Source organism: Argiope bruennichi, chromosome 6, assembly GCF_947563725.1.
Source record: "Argiope bruennichi chromosome 6, qqArgBrue1.1, whole genome shotgun sequence".
Classification (NCBI taxonomy): domain Eukaryota; kingdom Metazoa; phylum Arthropoda; class Arachnida; order Araneae; family Araneidae; genus Argiope; species Argiope bruennichi.
Window position 1 is genome coordinate 72,337,072 of NC_079156.1, and position 19,628 is coordinate 72,356,699.

The following is a 19,628-nucleotide window of genomic DNA, read 5'->3' on the forward strand; positions in this document are numbered from 1 at the left end:
AAAAAAGAAAAAACAGCATTTTTTTTTGCTTTCTGAAATAAAGGATTTGAATATTTATCGACGTTTTAATTATCCTTTTATATATTATTATAAAATATTAAACCCCTACAATCGCCATCATTTTTTTTTAAATCTTTGCTCTTTAAAAAGAATTGTAACACACTATTGCATCACCTTTAAGCATTTTAAAGGTACAGAGGAACTATTGCAAAACGAGATGGCACGAAGACATTCAAATCACCTTTCAAACTGAATTAGAAATGATCATTAAAATTCATGGTAAACGATGGAAAACATTCTTAGAAGTGCATCATATTTCAACACTAATATTTATTTCTTATTAACATTCTAAACTCTAGTATGATAATCAACCAACAGTTATTTTCTTTCTCTTGGGATGTCTTTCTTAATATTTTTAGGAGCCGTGGTGGCCTGGTGGTAAGGTGTCGGCTTCGGAACCGAAAGGCCTCAAACTCGAGACCAGATTCTATCAGAGAATCATTGTGCAAGCGGGTGTGGTGCACGTTAAATCCGTCGGGGCCAAATGTCCTCAAGCTGGTTTGGTGCGAAAATTTAAAGAAATCGTGCAGCTCAGGTGTCGTCCTCATCATCTGGTTCAAAATTACGAGGTCCGTCCAAAATTGTCCTCCTGTTGTTTTAAAACTAGGCGTTAATATAACTGCACAGAACTGGACTTCTTGATATTTTGAGCTTGTTACCATGAGCATTTAGACCACAAAATTTTAAGAATTACACAAATATGCCAGTCGTGCTGCTTCCAAATGGGTAGTGAAAGCAAATCAGCTAAATTAGGCTTAACTTCTCTGTTTTCTTTTGCGCCGATTTTAAAGAAATCTGAATTTGGTTAAGCTAAATCCTTTGAGAACAGACTTCATAAATTTCTTTACTAAAATTACAAAGAAAAATGAGTTGGCTTTTGAATCTCCACTTTTCTACGTTTTTTAAGACCACAATAGTATCAGGAGATTCGAGGATCGAAATTCGATTGCACCAAACACTTCTCGTATATAAATCTGTATTAATACGATGAAATACGGTATTGAAGAAATTAAGTCTATTACTAAATGAAAAGTGACATTTCTTTACAACAGCAGAGAAAGCAATTATTAACATTATGGCAACATATGAGGAGTTAATATATGAACATTATAACATCCACAATTGCATGGTAATGAAATCCTGACTTCTGGATCGGTAGATTGCAGGATCGGATTTTGAATTTCATTGAAAAGCATCATGTAAGCAGACCTGACTCTTGACTTTTGGACAGGAATATTTTAAGATCGCCAGGTATCAATGATGAGTGAAGTTAAAAATGCAAAACCCCTCTCGTATTGCTCTCGTTATTTGATTTATTCCGCCTCCGAATTATCCAACCCATACAAATGGATAAAACTGCAAATAGTATTTGATGGATTTAGATCAAAATTTCATACAGACTAAAATGTTATAAACAAAACGGTTTTCAGCTATATACTCTCTGCGATTTTGTATTACGTCACTCGAATGCGAAATAGTGGTGGATTTGGACATTCTGTTACCCTGTGCAGTGCATATTATGAAGACCCTCTTTTGATAAGATGCCGATTGAGTTCCATATTTTAACACATTCTTCTCCCTCAAGTCCTGTAGACTGCCTGATCGTGGAAAGGGGGTGTCATTGGGCAGAATGGGTGAAGTACGTTGAGAGATTAACTCCTGGCTGGATTACCCTAAACTTGAAGGCCATTCTATTAGGCCCAGCTAAGGTCTAAAGGCATTGGAGTTAAGCTAGACTTCCACCTTTGGTGCTCCAGTTTTAGGACACAGAAGCTGCCCATTTCTCCCATTTATGAATAAGTTTGAAGTAGATAGGATCAGAGTACTTTTCCTCTCTTTCTCGGTTTAGTTTAGTTCCATTAACGTATCGTTTTCATAGAGCAACTCAAAGGGCTATTTTGAGACAGACCTCGTAATTTTGAACCGCTGTCAGACAACAAGTACGACACTTGCGATGGGACATTTTTCTGCAACTTACCACATCACAGCAGCTGGAGGACGTTTAGCCCCGACCGATGGATTTAACGAGCACCAGTTCCGCTTACATGACGGTTCTTCGGTGGAATCGTGCCTCGAACCTGAAACCCTTCGACTCCGAAAGCGTGACCTTACAATCAAGCCACCGCGGCCTCGCTTTCTGAGGGGCACCTCAGACCTCTTTTGGCCTCTCCAGGCAGCATCTTATTAACAATCCATTGTTAGTATTGGAATTCTTCAGGGTGCACAATTCCATATACTTGATACAGCTCTCTTATTCATGGGGATATGCAACAACAACAACACATTCTTAACATGTTAATGGTTCATGTTAAATTTAATATTTTTTATAATCTCAATTGTGTGAGTATGTATTTGTTTTAATTTATCTATTACCATTCCAGATTCCTCGGTACCCACGTTTGTACACAATATTATTAAAGTAGATGTAGGATTTTATAAATAATCTAATAACAAAGTAAACGTAATAAAACACAGGAAACTGTTCAGATATGCTTTATTAAGTGCTAATACTGTCTTGATATTTTTCATTTATTTGTTTTGTAATTTTTTATGAATTTATTTTTCAACTAAGAAAACAGAGTTTCTTAATTTGTCTTTCTTGTATCCTTTTATTTAGCGTTGCGGCCCTAGGCTTGTCTGCCTAATTGGAAATACGCCACTGATATGATACGAATGGGCAGGCAGACTTCTTATTAATGTAATTTAATAAAAAAAAATTAACACAAGTCTATAGTTTTAATATAAAGTTTCATATAATAAATTCCACAGTTTTAGTTTGTTCTGTTTTTCAGTTTAATTTTTCAAACTGACATAATTCTACAAAAATAATTTTTTTCGGATTACGGGACAAATTTGGGGATGATGAAATTTGGAAAGCGGAATGTTTGATTTTACTATAATTCTGAAATTTGAAGATTATAAAATTTTAAAAAAGAAATATTTGACTGTTACAATTCTAAAATTTATAAAATGAAATATTTGACTATTACAATTCTAAAATTTGGAAATTACAATGAATTTTATAAGTCTTGAATTTTAATGTAAAACTCATATAATAAATTCCATTACTTGAGTTTGTTTTGTTTTTTAGTTTATCTATAGACAAATTGACATAATTCTACAAAAATAATAATGGGACATATACAATTTGAAATTGATTAAATTTGGAAAGCGAAATATTTAACTATTACAATTATGAAATTTGAAAATCATGAAATTTATAAAAAGAAATATTTGACTTTTGCAGTTCTAAAATTTGGAAAATGAAATATTTGACTATTACAGTTCTAAAATTGGAAATAACAATGAATTTTACAGGTCTTGAATTTTAATGTAAAACTCATATAGCAAATTCCATTTCTTGAATTTTTCTGTTTTTCAATTAATGTATTGACAAATTGACATAATTCCACAAGAATAATTTTTTTCGGATTACTTGACATATGAAATTTAGAGATGATTAAATTTAGAAAGCGTAATATTTGACTATTACAATTATGAAATTTAAAGATAATGAAATTTAGAAAAAGAAATATTTGACTGTTACAGTTCTAAAATTTAAATATCAGAAATTTGGGATGTGAAATATTTCACTGTTACATTTCCAAAATTTTAAGACAATGAAGTTTGGAAACTGAAATATATAACAATTACAAAATTTTCTATTTATATATTTCATATACGAGTAGGTAAAAAAATATTAAACGGTAATCTGTTAGTTATATATAACCCTTTAGTATAATAAATTTTATTGGATGCCCATATTTTTACGTTCGTAATTATTATTTGCATAAGTATTAAAATTCGAATGCTTTGCTCATTGCTTACATTTTTGACAAGCAGTACAAAATACTAAATAACGCACTTACATTTCCGCTGTTATGGTAGATGCGCAAGTCATATTATTTAAAATACTAGCAGATCCAATGTTTTTTCAAACTTTGATTCAATGTTCTTTGAAACGAAAAGAACTTCATTTTATATACATTTCTTTATATATATAAAAACAATTAATTGTATGTAAATAGATAACCTGGTAATAAAATTCAGATGCATATTGAATTTGCCTATTGTTAAAATATTTTTTTTTACGTGAAATGGGGGGGGGGTAAATATTTTATGATTAGAATATCAAAATTGTCAACGCTATATGAATTGAGAATTGGTATTTTCGTAAGCCAAAGGTGGAAATAAAATGGTTACTAGTGTATTAACTGGAATCCAGCGATTAATCGCCAAATATAGCATGCTACCAGAGTCTTTTGTTACTGATGTTCTCCAATGACATCTGGCTAATGCATAAATATTACACAATGTTTTCTCTTAAATATTATTATTATTATGATTATTATTGTTATTCTTTGATGCAATTTATTTCTAAAGACAGTTTTATAAAGATGTAAATGTTTCATGCAAAAACTATAATCAAAATTCTGATTCTGTTATAAAGAGGTTTTAAATCAATTGTTTTTGACATAAATTCAGGATAGATGTGAAAATACTAATGTGGAGAATTTGTATCCAAGTAAGATTTTGGAACGAGTGATATACATCAATAACATCAAAACTCTAACCCGATTAGATTAAATCTTCATAGATGTGTCTCCAAATGGATGACTTTTTTTAAATGCTTGGAATAAAGTCCAAATTTGGTGAAACTACAGCAATCGAAAGACAAAGGAAGACATTAAATCTTCACAAAAATTGTACAAAATAATTTTCGAAACAAAATTTAAACATTAAAAGGTGGCGAAAAATGATAAAAGTGTATTAAGGTTTGAGATATGAAAGACAATAAATATTTGAAATGGATAGAAATCAATAAAACTTAGTCAGAATACAAGATTCCCCTAGTCTGTAGAAATTCAAAAATATTAGAATGGGGCTTGTAAGATGGCTCTTTTATTTAAGGTGACTGACTGCCTACGTTGAAAATGTCATTTTTCGACCATCTTGGTCAAAAAAAAAAATTAAAAAAATATTTTAATTCAAACGTTTTTCTTTCTAAAACTGTTTTTCTTTTCATTTTATGTCTTCTAGAAGCCGAGATATATCAAATTAAAAAAGTGCAGTGTAGTTGAAAATTAACCGGAAGTGTCAGTCTGCAGCCGGAAGTTGTTGTAAAATGCCCCTTTTATCATATTTTTTACCTTTTTTTTGTTTTAAAATGCAAATAATAATTTTATAATGTTGCTAGTACACGGCCATAACTTTTGAATATCTACTTTTTTAATTTTCTTCTTGGTAAATGGCAACATTGTCACTCTCTCGAGACTCTGTTTACATTGTAGTTCGCCTTTCGACTCTTATTTTTCTTTGCAATTTTTTCACTGAAATCTATTTTTTCTAGATTTTATTTTGATCGTAAATCACATTTAACTTTGTTGAAATGGGTCACGCAAAAAAATATCGCAGCACGAAACGAAAGTTTGCTGGGAATCGCTATTCAAATGCGAGTACCAAAACAGATGATCAGCATGTTCCTGATAATGGCGATCTTCCTGATAATGGTGATCAAAAATTAATACAATTTTATAAAATGTATGAACTATGAGTGGAGACAAGGAGAGACGATTTTAGTCCCAAGATTATTTAGTTTGCATATTTAGCGAATGGTATATAATATACATATAAAGAGCAACATATAACATGTAAACAACACCAGATTACCTTATTTTTGAACTTTACCGCTATCTCTTTCCGAATTCGACATTTCTTCTTTCTCATACTCATTTTCCTACTTGGCGATTAATTTTCTCGCCAGTCTCTTAAAAAGGCGCCATACTATAGTGACGCCTTACAGAGCTTTTCAATTTCTTATTCTCGTACACCTGTGGATTGAAAACATTTAAATATTGAATGTTAAAAACAGGGGATTCAACTGAAATAAGTTTGATCAATGTGGTGTGTTGTACAGGTTGGATACATTCTGTTTAGAGAACAATGTCCAAATTGCGTAACATGTCAGATACATCTAACTGTTTATTATATTTGAGATATTTGTGGCCTGTGACGGTACGGCAGAGCGGAATTTAGTTAATTTAACATAGAAAGCATGCACTAGAAGAACAAAAAGTCATTAACATATAATAAGTTTAAATGATAAATCAAAATCAGTCAGAAATATTTGGAATCCGAAATAGGGAAAGAGAAAAGAGGATTTTGAAATTTGTATTGACAAAGACCTCTGCAGGAATTATTTAGTCCCTGATACAATATCATATAATATCTTGTACCAACTGAGATAAGAAAGTAAATGTTAAAATTTTCATTTGTATAAATAAAAAAGTAGAACAATTTATCGAACGCTGTCTTTGTCTATTGAATAATTTAATTAGGCAATCACTAAATTAGATTGTCACACAATAAATAGCCATACATCAACAAACTGAAAATATAATCTTGGTGGTCAAAAGTTCTTGCATTTTTACTCTTTCGTATACTTAGTATAGAGAAAATATTGTAATCGGCAAAAAAATTCGAACAAGAGATCTTGACGAATCTGCAATGAAAAACATATTTTTGGAAAATGTCAGTTTATCTGCCTACGACAAACATAACTCAAAAATGCTTTGAACTAGACGAATGAAATTCGGTATATGGTCTTTACACCAAATTTGTAGATTCCGATCAGATTTGGGCAAAATCCATTCAGAGGAAGTCTGTCTGCCCGGTCGTTCAAATATAAATTAACATGATAACTACAAAACGAAGAGAGCTAGATAGATAAAATTCGGTATATATATTTACCATCCATAGACAGACACCTGTCACATTGTGAGACAAATCCAACAAGAAGATGGCCATCTGTCTATACTTTCAGAAATATGTACTCTTAAAAATACACTTACTTAAATATAATAAATGATATGATTTTGTGATTACAAGTATAGTGTTGTGTCAAATGTTTGTTTCAACCGGTTGGGAAGAACGGGTCTGAAACCCAAATTTGATTTTCAGATAGTATTAATTACCTTCCAAGGATAAATCTCTAAAAACTCACACGATAGATTTAGAAAAAATGCTAAATTCACGTCAAAGGTTAATATTTTGTAACTATTGTAGGCCAGTGCCATGCAAGGTATTCTTTAGGATAGCACCTTTATTAGAGATTATGTTAGAAAGTTTGGAGGAGAAAACTCCTGCTAGTTTAAATAAATATTGGTAATTTGTCATAGAAATTCAAGTTATATAAAACATAAAAAATCTATTGTATTAATCATTATAAATCTCTTATATCAGATGTAGTTGAAAAGCGATTGCTTTGAATTATAATGTAAATATGCTGGAATGGAGTCAGCTGTACTAAAGACATTCTACTCAGGGACTGCATTAGGAATAATCCTTACGGAATTTATTTTTGATTTCAAATATCTAAATATTTAGACTGATAACAAAACTCGAATTATTCGTAGATTATGATTGAACAGTGGAAACTAAACATTATGGTGAAATTAATCTTGCTGCGTTGTTGAAGGAAATTTAAAATCCAAGTTCCTGCCTAATATAGTATTATGTACTTATAAAACAATTATGAATGATTTTAACGAAATAACTTTATGTAACAAACGAATGAAATAATTTTAAATAATATCAAAATGAAAGTTACTGTACTTGTTAAATATAAAAACAATTTCTTGTAACCATAATCTTTTTTAAAAACTATATCAAAAATGTAGTCGGACTTATCTGAAACGGACTTTGCTTGAAAAATAACTGTTACGAATTCCTCACTATTTTTAAAGTTTTACAAATTTAAAACGTGATTTTAATCAAAAAATTTTAAATACATTAAACATTATATGATATTATTTTTTTTAATCTCCATTAAGGTTTAGAAGTATATAAATGTACCATTTAAAATCAAAATATTTCTTCATTTTTAATAACAAAACGAAACAAAATTAATTCTCTTACTTCAGATAAGGACATTGAATGAATAAAGAATATCATGCTGATATCAAAACGCATTTGAAAAAAAGTTAATTTAATAAAATTCATCAAAAATGTTAACCTTTAAATTAATTTTAAGAGCATCTATTGCAATTGATTAAAAATGTCATTTTGAATAAAGAATTATAATTGTTAAAGAACTAGATTGATAGACATGCAGCATTATGATGCAGGAACCGAAAATGAATAAATAAATGTGTAAGCGGAAGAGTTACGTAACTTCTATTTCCGTCTTCTTTCTGCTGGAATAATAACAAGAATGACATAACAGCTGTCAAGGATAAATAAGCAACAACTGGTCATAAATAAGCAGACGTGCTGCCATCTATATTCATTATGAAGAGATAAAAAATATTCTTTTAAATTAAAGGGCGAAACTTCAATCGCTATCCAAAACAATTCATTCTTCAAATATTCTCAAATGCATAAAATTACTTACAAACAAAAAAATTAGAAACAAAAAGGAATAATAATTAATTTCATGCAAAATTAGAGATTCATTTAATGAATCTATTGAGAAATTTTCAAAAAAAATCCAAAATTTGGAAAATTATTTTCTAATTATTGTTAATTTATCGACTCAAAGTGTATGATTTTAAATTTATTACAACATACTTTATTAACTAAGTATATGAAAAAAATTAGGAAAAAGAAAAACAAAAAAAATATACAAAAAACTTAGTAAAAAGGAATATATAAAGTGAATTCCAGGGAATTGCAGCATTATTTTGCTGAATTTTAAAACAAGATTATGACAACGTCAGTGTCAGCTCTTTCGATTAGTCTTGATATGAAAGTTGAGTTTGAAATTTAAAGAATATCATTTTCATTACTCAAAATTTTAATTATTTAAAATGAAATAATGTCAAAATTTTGAATAATTTTTAAAAAATAAATAAACTAATAAACAAATAAAGCCCTAAATAAACAAATACTATTATTATGTATGAGCATAATAATATTGCAAAGTTTTTTTATCATTTGTGTAAGTGTAAATTTCAAATTGATTAAAGTATATTTTTTTCAAGAATTAGAAGTAGACTTTGAAAAAATATAGAAATCAGTGAGAACTCAAAATGGAGTTTCATTATATTGTCACACAGGAAAAAAAATGATAATAATAAAACTACAAAATAAATAATATAACAAAATTTAATATGTTGAAGAGAAATAACGAGATAAATTAAAATAAAGAAACATAACATTTTTGCTAGCATCATGAAAAAAACTAATAAAAAATTTCCAGAAACTGCTTCATTTTTTTTTTATTTGTATATTTAATCTTTACCGTTTTTGACCTCACTGAGTTCCAAAAATACATTTTTGTAAAATGTCCGTCTGACTAACTATTTAGTGATTTGAAATGAGCGAAGGATAGAACCTGGGACCTTGTGGTTAACAGTCCAGTAACTAAACAATTATACCAAAACGATCGTTCAGGTAGAAGAGCTGTTAACTGGCTTATATGCTATTCACCACAACTATTTGTGACAAAGATAATTTTAAAAAACCCACTATGCGCTAGATGTGTGAAATTTAGTATATAGACTTTACACCAAGTTTGCAGATTTCTGTCAAATTTTGAGTAAAATCTGTTCAGAGGAAGTCCGACTGTCCGATTATAATTTAGCACGATAACTACAAAACGATGAAAACTAGATAGATAAAATTCGGTATATATATTTGCCATCTATAGACAGATACCTGTCACATTGTGAGGCAAATCCAACAAGAAGATGGACGTCTGTCGGTCTGTACTTTCAGAAATATGTATTCTTAAAAACACAATGACTTAAATATATTAAATTTGGTATGGAAATTTATGACTATACAACTGCATTTTTGCGTGAAATTTTGTTAATATCAGTAGAAAAAAACATGTCTAAAACACTAATTCGATTTTTGGTTACTATTAACGCATGCCAAAGATAAATCACCAAATAACTCGCCAAGGAAGACACAACAGAATCAGTAAAGATGCTAAATTCACGCCAAAAGTTAATATTTCGTATCTATTGCAGGCCAATGTTATGTAAGGCGTTCTCTGCCATAACATATATTAGATAATTATGCGAGAAAGTTTTTTGGAGACAACTCCAAAGAGTTTGATATGTCTTTCGTTTGGTTTTAAAAATTAGCGGAATTATTTCGTAATTTGGAACCATACTTTGATGACAGGAGTAACAACTAATTTAAATCACTAATTTCAGATGTTCATACAACACCAAAGGGAGAACATTTGACTTATTATACCAAATTAAAGGCACATTACGTGCACATACACGCATGCCTCGGGTACAAATATATAGGCCAACATTTCGAATTTCGTGACCTTCCCAATTGACCACTATCGAAAGTCTTGAACAAAACGTGTTCAGGTGTGTTTTAAAATGTTTTTTAAGCAATAAATTGTGTTGAATTGAGTTGTTAGCAGCTCATTTGCAGAAACAAATCTGAATTCGAAACTCTGTACTATCTTGCAACTTATTTTTTCGCGTTTTTAAATACTTTGCGCGCACATTAAAATTTAATTTGACTTATTCATGTTTGTAAAGGCGGAATTTTGAGATTGGCCTTTCATTCTTTCTATTATTAATTCCTCAACGCTCATTAATTTTTATCCTCATCAGAGATCTGAACATTTGCACTTGATGACAGTACACTTTTTTGATGTTTTCTGAGTTAAATTAATAGATTATATATATAATACAAAATTTCATACCAGTTAAATTAGTGAATTATAGATTAAGGATTGAAAAGAAGAAAATAATTATCAAATAGTAAGAAATTCTATTTTTCTTTCTGTTCTTCTATAAATTGTTTTATATTACAAAATCTAACACTTTGCTACTGGTTTCTTTTACTACCTGATGAATTAGAATTTTGAAATTTTATATGATACTGTGTTTTTAAAGTCAATACTAATTAAACATTTGACAATATGGTTTCAATATTTTGCTACGTAGCAATGAATCTGTTTCGTAGATTTCAGTATTCTATAGTACTTATGAAATTTACTGTAAATAAACTAATAAGCAATTGCTAATAATAACAAAAAAAAAAATTGTGCTTCTTTGTAATTTTTTCAAAACACTGTTCTTATTAAATTTATTATTTAAATTGCCAACAGATGTGGACACCAATATAATAAAAATCAAACTTTGTAAGCAATTACTTATATACTTTATTAGTAATAAGTACTTATGTACTTTATAAACAAATTAAATTGAGGATATTGGTTATATTTAACACCATTTAAATTGTTTAGATATATTTTCATGTCTATAATTTCACAAAATTTTCAGGCATTAAAGCCGTGTAAAGCAACAATGTAATCTACTGTTGGAAATGAAACAAACACGCACGCACATGCATGCACATATATATATATATATTCAGAAAATTACCAAAAATCAGGAAAACAATTGTAGGCTTATCAAATTAGTATAATTAAATACACACACACATATATATGTATATAATTAATCCTAATTAATTTCCAAAATTTTATCTTAATTCAGCCCATATTAACTTCAACTTCATTCTAAAATATTCTCTTATTTCTTAATTAATGCAGCGGAAGCTCTGTAAAATTGATGAAATCGACAAGTTCCCAAACTCCGAGTGAAGGGATATAAATTTGTTGATCTAAACACATTCTTTTAAAAGATCCCTATAATCCCCTTACCTAAATCGACACGTGTAAAGAAATATCTATCAGAATATCACAGTATATGATCGAGGGAAAAATATTTCGTTCGCTTTTTCTCTTTTCACGCGTCAAAAAAATCCCCATCGGAATCTCATAGTATAAAATCACTCGAGAAAAATATATTGGTCCCTTTCGCTCTTTTTGCTCATCTATCGCTTTGTAGATTGACGTATCTCGTCGATTCTTGCTTGTACATAAAGGTATAGAACAAAACGAAGTTTCAAAAAGTATCTGAAGAAACTTTAAAATTAGTCGTCTTCAATAGCAAGTATTCATCAGCGGGAAAAAAAGAATTTTTTTTGTAAATAAACAAGAATAGTGTTAAATATATTGTTGTTTCTTATGGCACTTGCCATGGACAAGCCCGCTGTTCGAAGACAGACGATTTAAGCCTGAGGGGGAGCGCCGCTTGTTTATATAGTAGCGCCATCTAGGGCCAAGAGAACGACTTTAGCTACACACAGGTCACAACCCTTTTTACAGGACGGGCTTCATTCACTCATCCACAGATCGTAATTTAGACCTGAATCAGAGAACGATCACCCCTGATCCCCTTGAAATTTAAAATCCAAGTTCCTGCCTAATATAGTATTATGTACTTATAAAACAATTATGAATGATTTTAACGAAATAACTTTAGGTAACAAACGAATGAAATAATTTTAAATAATATCAAAATGAAAGTTACTGTACTAGTTAAATATAAAAACAATTTCTTGTAACCATAATCTTTTTTAAAAACTATATCAAAAATGTAGTCGGACTTATCTGAAACGGACTTTGCTTGAAAAATAACTGTTACAAATTCCTCACTATTTTTAAAGTTTTACAAATTTAAAACGTGATTTTAATCAAAAAATTTTAAATAAATTAAACATTATATGATATTAATTTTTTTTATCTCCATTAAAGTTTAGAAGTATCTAAATATACCATTTAAAGTGAAAATGCGTCTTCGTTCTTAATAACAAAACAAAACAAAATTCGAATGCATGTGTCGAATGCATACCAGCCTGATACGTATAGCTATCCTCTTTTTTTTCTTTTATTATTTCTGTACGAAGAATATTATTTTGGTTCCTGATCATATTTACCCAATATAATTTCGAAATCATCACAAAGATGACAATTTCGGCCTACATTCTAAGAAGAAAGCAAAAGATATAATTTAAAGGTGAATTATCTTCCTCATTTAAAATTAATATTACATACAAGAAAACCAATTTAAAAGCTATACAATAATCAATAGTCATCCTTTCATTAAGTCATCTACAAAACGTAAGGACTGGGATAGTCTGATTGGTAAGGCGTTGGGTTTGCATCCTTTCGGTTGTGGGTTCGAACCCTGCTGGCTGAAAACTCTCCGTGGGCATGGTGGTTGGTCCACACGTAAATCTATCATAATCACAAAGCCCTCCAAGCCGGAGCGATACACTGAGGGTACCGGATCAGAGGTGATCACGCTCTGATTCAGATCTAAATTACAATTTGTGAATGAAGTCCGCCCCATGAAAAAAAGGCTGCGACGCATGAGTACCTACGATGCACTCTTGGCTCAAGATGGCGCTACTGAAACAAGCGACGCTAAAACTCGGCTTCAATTCACTGATTCCGTCATTGGTCTTGCCTTTGATGCCATGAGCAAAAGAACAACAGCAAACTTTAATGTTTTTCTGAACAGTAATTTTTTTTGTAGGCAGCTCTGATTCGAGAAGCTTTAATTATGCACACATTATGATTATAACTTTGAACCTAAACATGGCAGATTTATGAATGCATTCTTAAAAATAATTATAATTTATAAACTCAACGATGAAAATAAATGTCCAACTAATAAAAATTGAGCAAATAGCAATTTATTACCAATATTTTTGAAAAAAATTATTTTTTATGATAGCATAAATTTTTTTCATCTAACGTTCATATTAATATCTTTTGAAACCTCAAAATAATTCTTAGAACAAGCTTATTATTTAATTTCTTTTCAATATATGTATTGGAAGCTTACATCTAACGTATACATAAAGCATAAAAATAATTATAATTTATTAACATGTCCAGTTCAGAAAAGTTGAATAAATAGCAATTTAGCATCAATGTTTTCAAAAAAATTATTTATTTCATAAATCATTTTCTGTGTAAGTCATGAATTCTTTTGATTCAACATTAATATCAATATCTTTTGAATTTCTTTTGAAAACTCAAAATAATTCTTAGAACAAACTTATTAATTAGCTTTTCAATACATGTTTTGGAAGGTCACAAGTTCCGATACTACTTACAAGTTCCGATATGGAAAAAAGAAAGAAAAACTCACATATTTATTGCATTTTAATCTTTACAGCTGCGCTCTGTCGTAACTGTTGACGTGTAAATGGCATGCTGTCGTGTTTGATCGGGGGTGCTGTGAAAGTTAAAAGTCAAGTGCTTCATCGCGTGTTAACAATAAACAGAGAAGCAGATTACATCACACGCACTATCTGGAAACTAGACTGCCTGGCAGTTTATAATTCTCTGCTTATTTTTGTACACAAAGAGTCTTCAAAGGCAGCTGATTCTGATTATACCATGACTGAATATAAGCAGTTTGGAACTGTAAAAACTGGATATAGTGTGGTTTGGTGATCGTTTAACCCTTTCTAGGGCCTTGGGAAGTATGCTTCCCACCAAATTTATCAATCTTTGTATGAAATTATGTAGGTTGGCATAAGTTCTGACAAATTTTTTTAGTTAAGTCAGAAACTTGGATACTTCAGTTCTTTATCTCAGACAAAATGATGTGTCTTGATTTGCTACTTAATTATTAATTAACCAAATTAATTAATCAATCAAATTAACATCTAATAAGTTAATTGAATTCCTTTTCTTATTCTAATTTCAAGCCTAAAAATATTTTAACATATAATGGCTAGAAAAAAATGGCCCTTTAAAGGGTTAATCGGGCTTCTTTATACAATAACAGGGTTATTACATTTCATTTAATTTGTTTGCATTGGTAGTGGTTTCTCTTAAGGCGTATTATATAAACATATATTTATATATTTTATTATTATATTTATATTATATTATTATAATAAAAATATAATAATAACATTATTATATATATTATTATAATTTTATATTATATTTAAATGTAATATATCATTGTTTTTCATAAAAATAATAAGAGTAAACTCAAATAAAAATTGAGGCTCGAACAATTTAAAATCTTTCTTTTTAAACTATATAGAGGTAATTATAAACAATTCCTTTTTATAAATAGCTGTAACTTCTCTATCAGCAAATCAAAGACGAAAAATTTGAATAGAAGAAAGCTTAAAATTTTGGGGACTTGACCGTGACGCTGTATTTGGGTGTAACAATGAAAGAAACGGAGATGCACATAAAGAATGCTACTCGTGGTAGTACAATTGACTGTTCTTAGGATGTTATTTGTATGATCAAGAATAACTTCAGGCTAAATATTTTCACCCTATCGTTAAATATTAAAGAAGGTTAAATATTTAAATTTGAAGTAAGGAAATTTCGAGAACCACTTCTAAAGTAGTTCAAATTTTATTTTCTGCAGAAGCTTATAAGCCCTAGATGCGTATCAATATCCATATATCCCCCATCACCCCCCCCCCTCCATTTTCGAGAAAAATCTCTAAATCGCTACTTCATTGCATATTACAAACGTGAAAAACTAGAACTGAGTTCCTCAAACTCAGTCACTCTCTTGATTCCGCAATTATTTTTAAATTTGAAACCTCATGATGTTTAAATAAGTATCAACAACCAAATGTGCCCTTTATTCCGCATTTTCTAGAATATCGTAAAATAAATCCTTGACACAGGCCCCAACCTCAATAAATGGACCGATTTTTTAAATTAACAGCGCCTCTTAGCATGCTTAGCCAACCAATCGAGAAGCTGAATATTTACTGTGATAGCAATAATACTTACATTATGAGCGAAAAGGTGTAGTTTATTATAGTTGATTGGTACGGCGACATTAACGCTATTATCCTGATGAGTGAATAGCTGGGCGCATAAGACGGCTAGTAAAAGTTGAAAATAACATTTGAAATAGATTCAAATGTTTTGAATTATCATTTATTCGCGTGTAAAAGGAATGTGAAAATAGTAGGAATTCATCATTAAATCATATTCATTAAAGATGATCAAATGAAATCTGAAACTTTCATAAGTTTTTGATTGAAACTTTCGACACCTAACTCGCATGAATTGGTCAGAAAAAGATATATATGTGTCAAAAATAAAATTTTATTAAAGTGTTTATAGTAACTAAAATAGAAAGCAAGATAAATCATTTTCTTATTATGGATTCAACAGATGGATCAATATTCAATACAATTTGACTTAGATGTAACTCTTGATTCTACATAAATTTAAAATCTAGTTTAAATCTTGCAGTTTTAATTTATTCATTTGTTACATATTGTTGAGACTTTGGATGGCAAATATATTCATCATATTCTTCTAACATGATCAGTTGCTTCAAATTTAAATTTGAGTTAAAAGTTTTTACTTCCTATTCTTTATTTCATACTCTTCCAATCATATTTGATTCAGGATAATGAATAAATTCTTTTAAAAAACCAAGCTTAAGACTAGCAATTTAATTCAGATCACCTATTGTATACTGCTGACTCGTTAGAAAGTAAATATATTCATCATAGATTGCTAGCTGGACGTATTTCATCTCTATAATTATGGATCATTATTTACAAATACAAGATTCTGATATTGAACTATTTAAAAAAATACACTTTATATATATGTAATGATATTTTAAACTCTTAATTTAAACCAAATTAATTTCCAAATCTTTATCTTAATTTAGCCCATAGTAATTTCATTCTCTTATTTCTTGATCCAATTCCACTTTCGGTTTAATTAATTCAACTGAAGCTGTGTAAAAATTTACTGCGCAATCACTTCTACGTATCAAATGAAAGTGATACTTCCGTTGCCCTTCTCAAGGTCAACACATGTATTGAGTTGGCGCTTGGCAGGAAATCCCATGTTATATAAGGCTAGTGATCATTTGTTTCGTCCCTTCTTCCCCTTTTCTTAATTCTGCTTTTGTGTCGGGCTGTGCCTTCTTGTAAATAATCAAATCTATCTCATGGAGAGAATAAAACGAAATTAAAAATACTAAGTCTCCTCTATGTTTTCAAACCTGCATTCTGCTTCATCCAAAAAAATGTTATACATATATTCTCAGACTATATACATTAAATAAAGATATCACTTTAATAACATCTGTATATTTGAGATTTATCTTTTCTTAAGCATAAAACAGAGAATTTTAGCATGATGAATAATATGTTTTCTTTCCTACCCCTTCTTGAGAAGAAAAAAAAGATTATGTGACTGGCAAAAGAAAAATAGTGATATAAAATAAAAAAAATACCTGAAAAGATTATGGGATAGTTTTATTTAATATCATAGTCACATGACAAATATAACTCACGTGTTATTTAATGTATTTTGCAGCAGGTCATCGTGCGCTTCCAGGAAATAAAGTTTGCAGGAAACAAAGAAGAATTACATTGCAAAAATTAAATCTAATGCTGAAATTTATACAAAATATGTTTTTTTTAAATTATTGAATTCTAAAGAATACGGTAATTTTAAAAATAAAGTTTTAAAAATATAAATTAATTTTTAAAACTTTAAGTTGATTTAAGAATTAGTTATATGCAATAATAATTATCTTATCATGAAATAAATTCCAAAATCTCGCTTAGTTTTTAATTAATTTCCTAATTAATATTTCAAAAAATTGATTCGAGATATACATTACTACTCTCTAATTTAATTTTTTTTCTAAATTGTTTAGCTTTAGATCAAATGGTCTGTCTTTCAAAATAACATAAACACACAAGCACATGCGAGTGACATAAGCACAAACACGACCATTTTATTATTTGTAAAGAAATTACGATTAATTTTTTTTAAAAAAACCACATGATGCACCATTTTATGAAATAATGCTTTCTGAATTCTCGCAAAATGAGATGGAATATCACCATCTCCATTTATGTTGCAAAGAAATTCATGATAAATATTTGTAATTAAATTCTATTTCGTATAATTAAATAATCACTGATGCTAATATCAGTAATAAAAGTATGCTAAATCCGTAATAATTAGAAATAAAATCAATATAAATAAAACATACTTTGGAATTGAGTATAAAATTTTATAATAATTAAGGAATTCATAGTAAGGTTTTCAATAAGATGTAAAAATATTTACCTGTCTGTTTTAAATTATTTGAAGATCTACCAGTTTCTTGCCATCGAGTTAGGATTTTTTTGAACGAGAAAAAGTTCAGAAAAATTCCGGTGAACAGAAAGATCTGCCTGGAAATTCAAGATTAGATTCTTTTTGCTCATTATATGACTCATACTTTGCCTACTTCCGGGATTCGATAAAGTTAAAAAAAAAAATCTGACAGTTATCTGAACTGCTTTCATCTGGATAGAGGCAGATGCATTTTGGACAAATGTAAACACAAACTTTGGGTTCAAAAAAAAAAAAAAAAAAAAAAAAAAAAAGATCTATGAACTGGTCACATTTTATTTTGTTGGAAAGTTCTGGTGGAAAAACACCAGATTTAATGAAGTTCAGTCCTGCACGATCCGAAACAAGGAAGTGCATTCCAAGTTGCGGAAGTTACAATATTCAAAAGATATTTAAATAAATAGAGGATATAAAAATTTAGAAACAGCAAAATAATTAACTGTATAAAAATCAATAATCTTTCCAATTTTCAAATAATTGCCTAACACATATATACAGTGTCTCACAAAAGTGATGGGACATTTGTGCTTTACAAAAGGAAACTGTAATAAAATAAATTAAAGAAACGTGTACAAATTTTTTGTGGGTGTGTTTCTTACTTAAATTTAGCAACAATTATTACATAACATACATTTTGTCAAAATATTAAAATATTAATTTAATAAAAATACAATTGTTTAGAACGGTGCAAAAAATAGCTCACATAAGTGATGAGACACCATTAGATATGCAAAAAAAAATCGTCTGAAATAAGTAATAAAAACATTTTTGGAGGTTTTATTTTTACTCAAAAGCAATTGGCAATAATTTATAAAATCGTCTGCAGTATTTTTCTCCAGTTTGTTTTGGAAGTTTTGTGTTTTTCAGCTCTGTGCAGCCATGAATGCTAAACGAAAAGAAACTTCGCCTGAAATTCGAAAATTAGTTATTAATTTGCATATTGAACGTAGAAAATCAATTAGAAAAATTGCTGAAGCAGTTAACTTGAGTCACTCAACAGTTTTCAATATCATTAAACGATGTAAAAAGAATCATATTATTCAGGATAAAAGAAGACCTGGCCGACCATCAAAGCTATCCAATGGAATAAAGCGAATTATCGTTCGAAATTTTAAACAAAATCCAAGAAAGAGTGCTCCTAAAGTTGCTGCTGATTTACAAGCATTATATGGAATAATTGTTAATCCTGAGACTATTAAAAGTGTAATTCGATCTGCTGGATATCACGGTAGAGTAGCCAGGAAAAAATTCTTCGTAAGTGAAAAGAATAGAAAACTCAGACTAGCTTTCGCAAAATCTAACATAAATAAGAATTCTGATTACTGAAATAAAGTTATATTTGCTGATGAGAGTAAATGTAATATATTTGGTTCTGACGGTAGAATCTTGGTGTGGAGAAAACCCAGGGAAGAATTTCGCAAACAGAACTTGGTGCCATTAGTAAAACATGGTGGAGGTGGAGTTATGGTATGGGGGTGTATGTCGTCCGCTGGAGTTGTTAATCTTGTTTTTATTGACAGTATAATGGATCAGTACAAGTATATTGACATTTTAAAGCAAAATTCGAAATCTTCAGAATGAAAATTGA

General features: G+C 29.5%; 1 protein-coding gene across 1 annotated transcript in view; it reads right to left on the reverse strand.

Annotated features, from left to right (window-relative positions):
• Window positions 1-8,118, reverse strand: part of LOC129972617 (sialin-like) — a 46,451-nt gene extending 38,333 nt beyond the window's left edge. The window contains exons 1-2 of the mRNA XM_056086819.1: window positions 7,978-8,118; window positions 5,731-5,891 (exon numbers count right to left, since the gene is read on the reverse strand). The gene's annotated coding sequence lies outside the window, so the exon portion shown is untranslated. The remainder of the gene's footprint in view (window positions 1-5,730; window positions 5,892-7,977) is intronic.
• Between the last annotated feature and the right edge of the window lie 11,510 nt (window positions 8,119-19,628).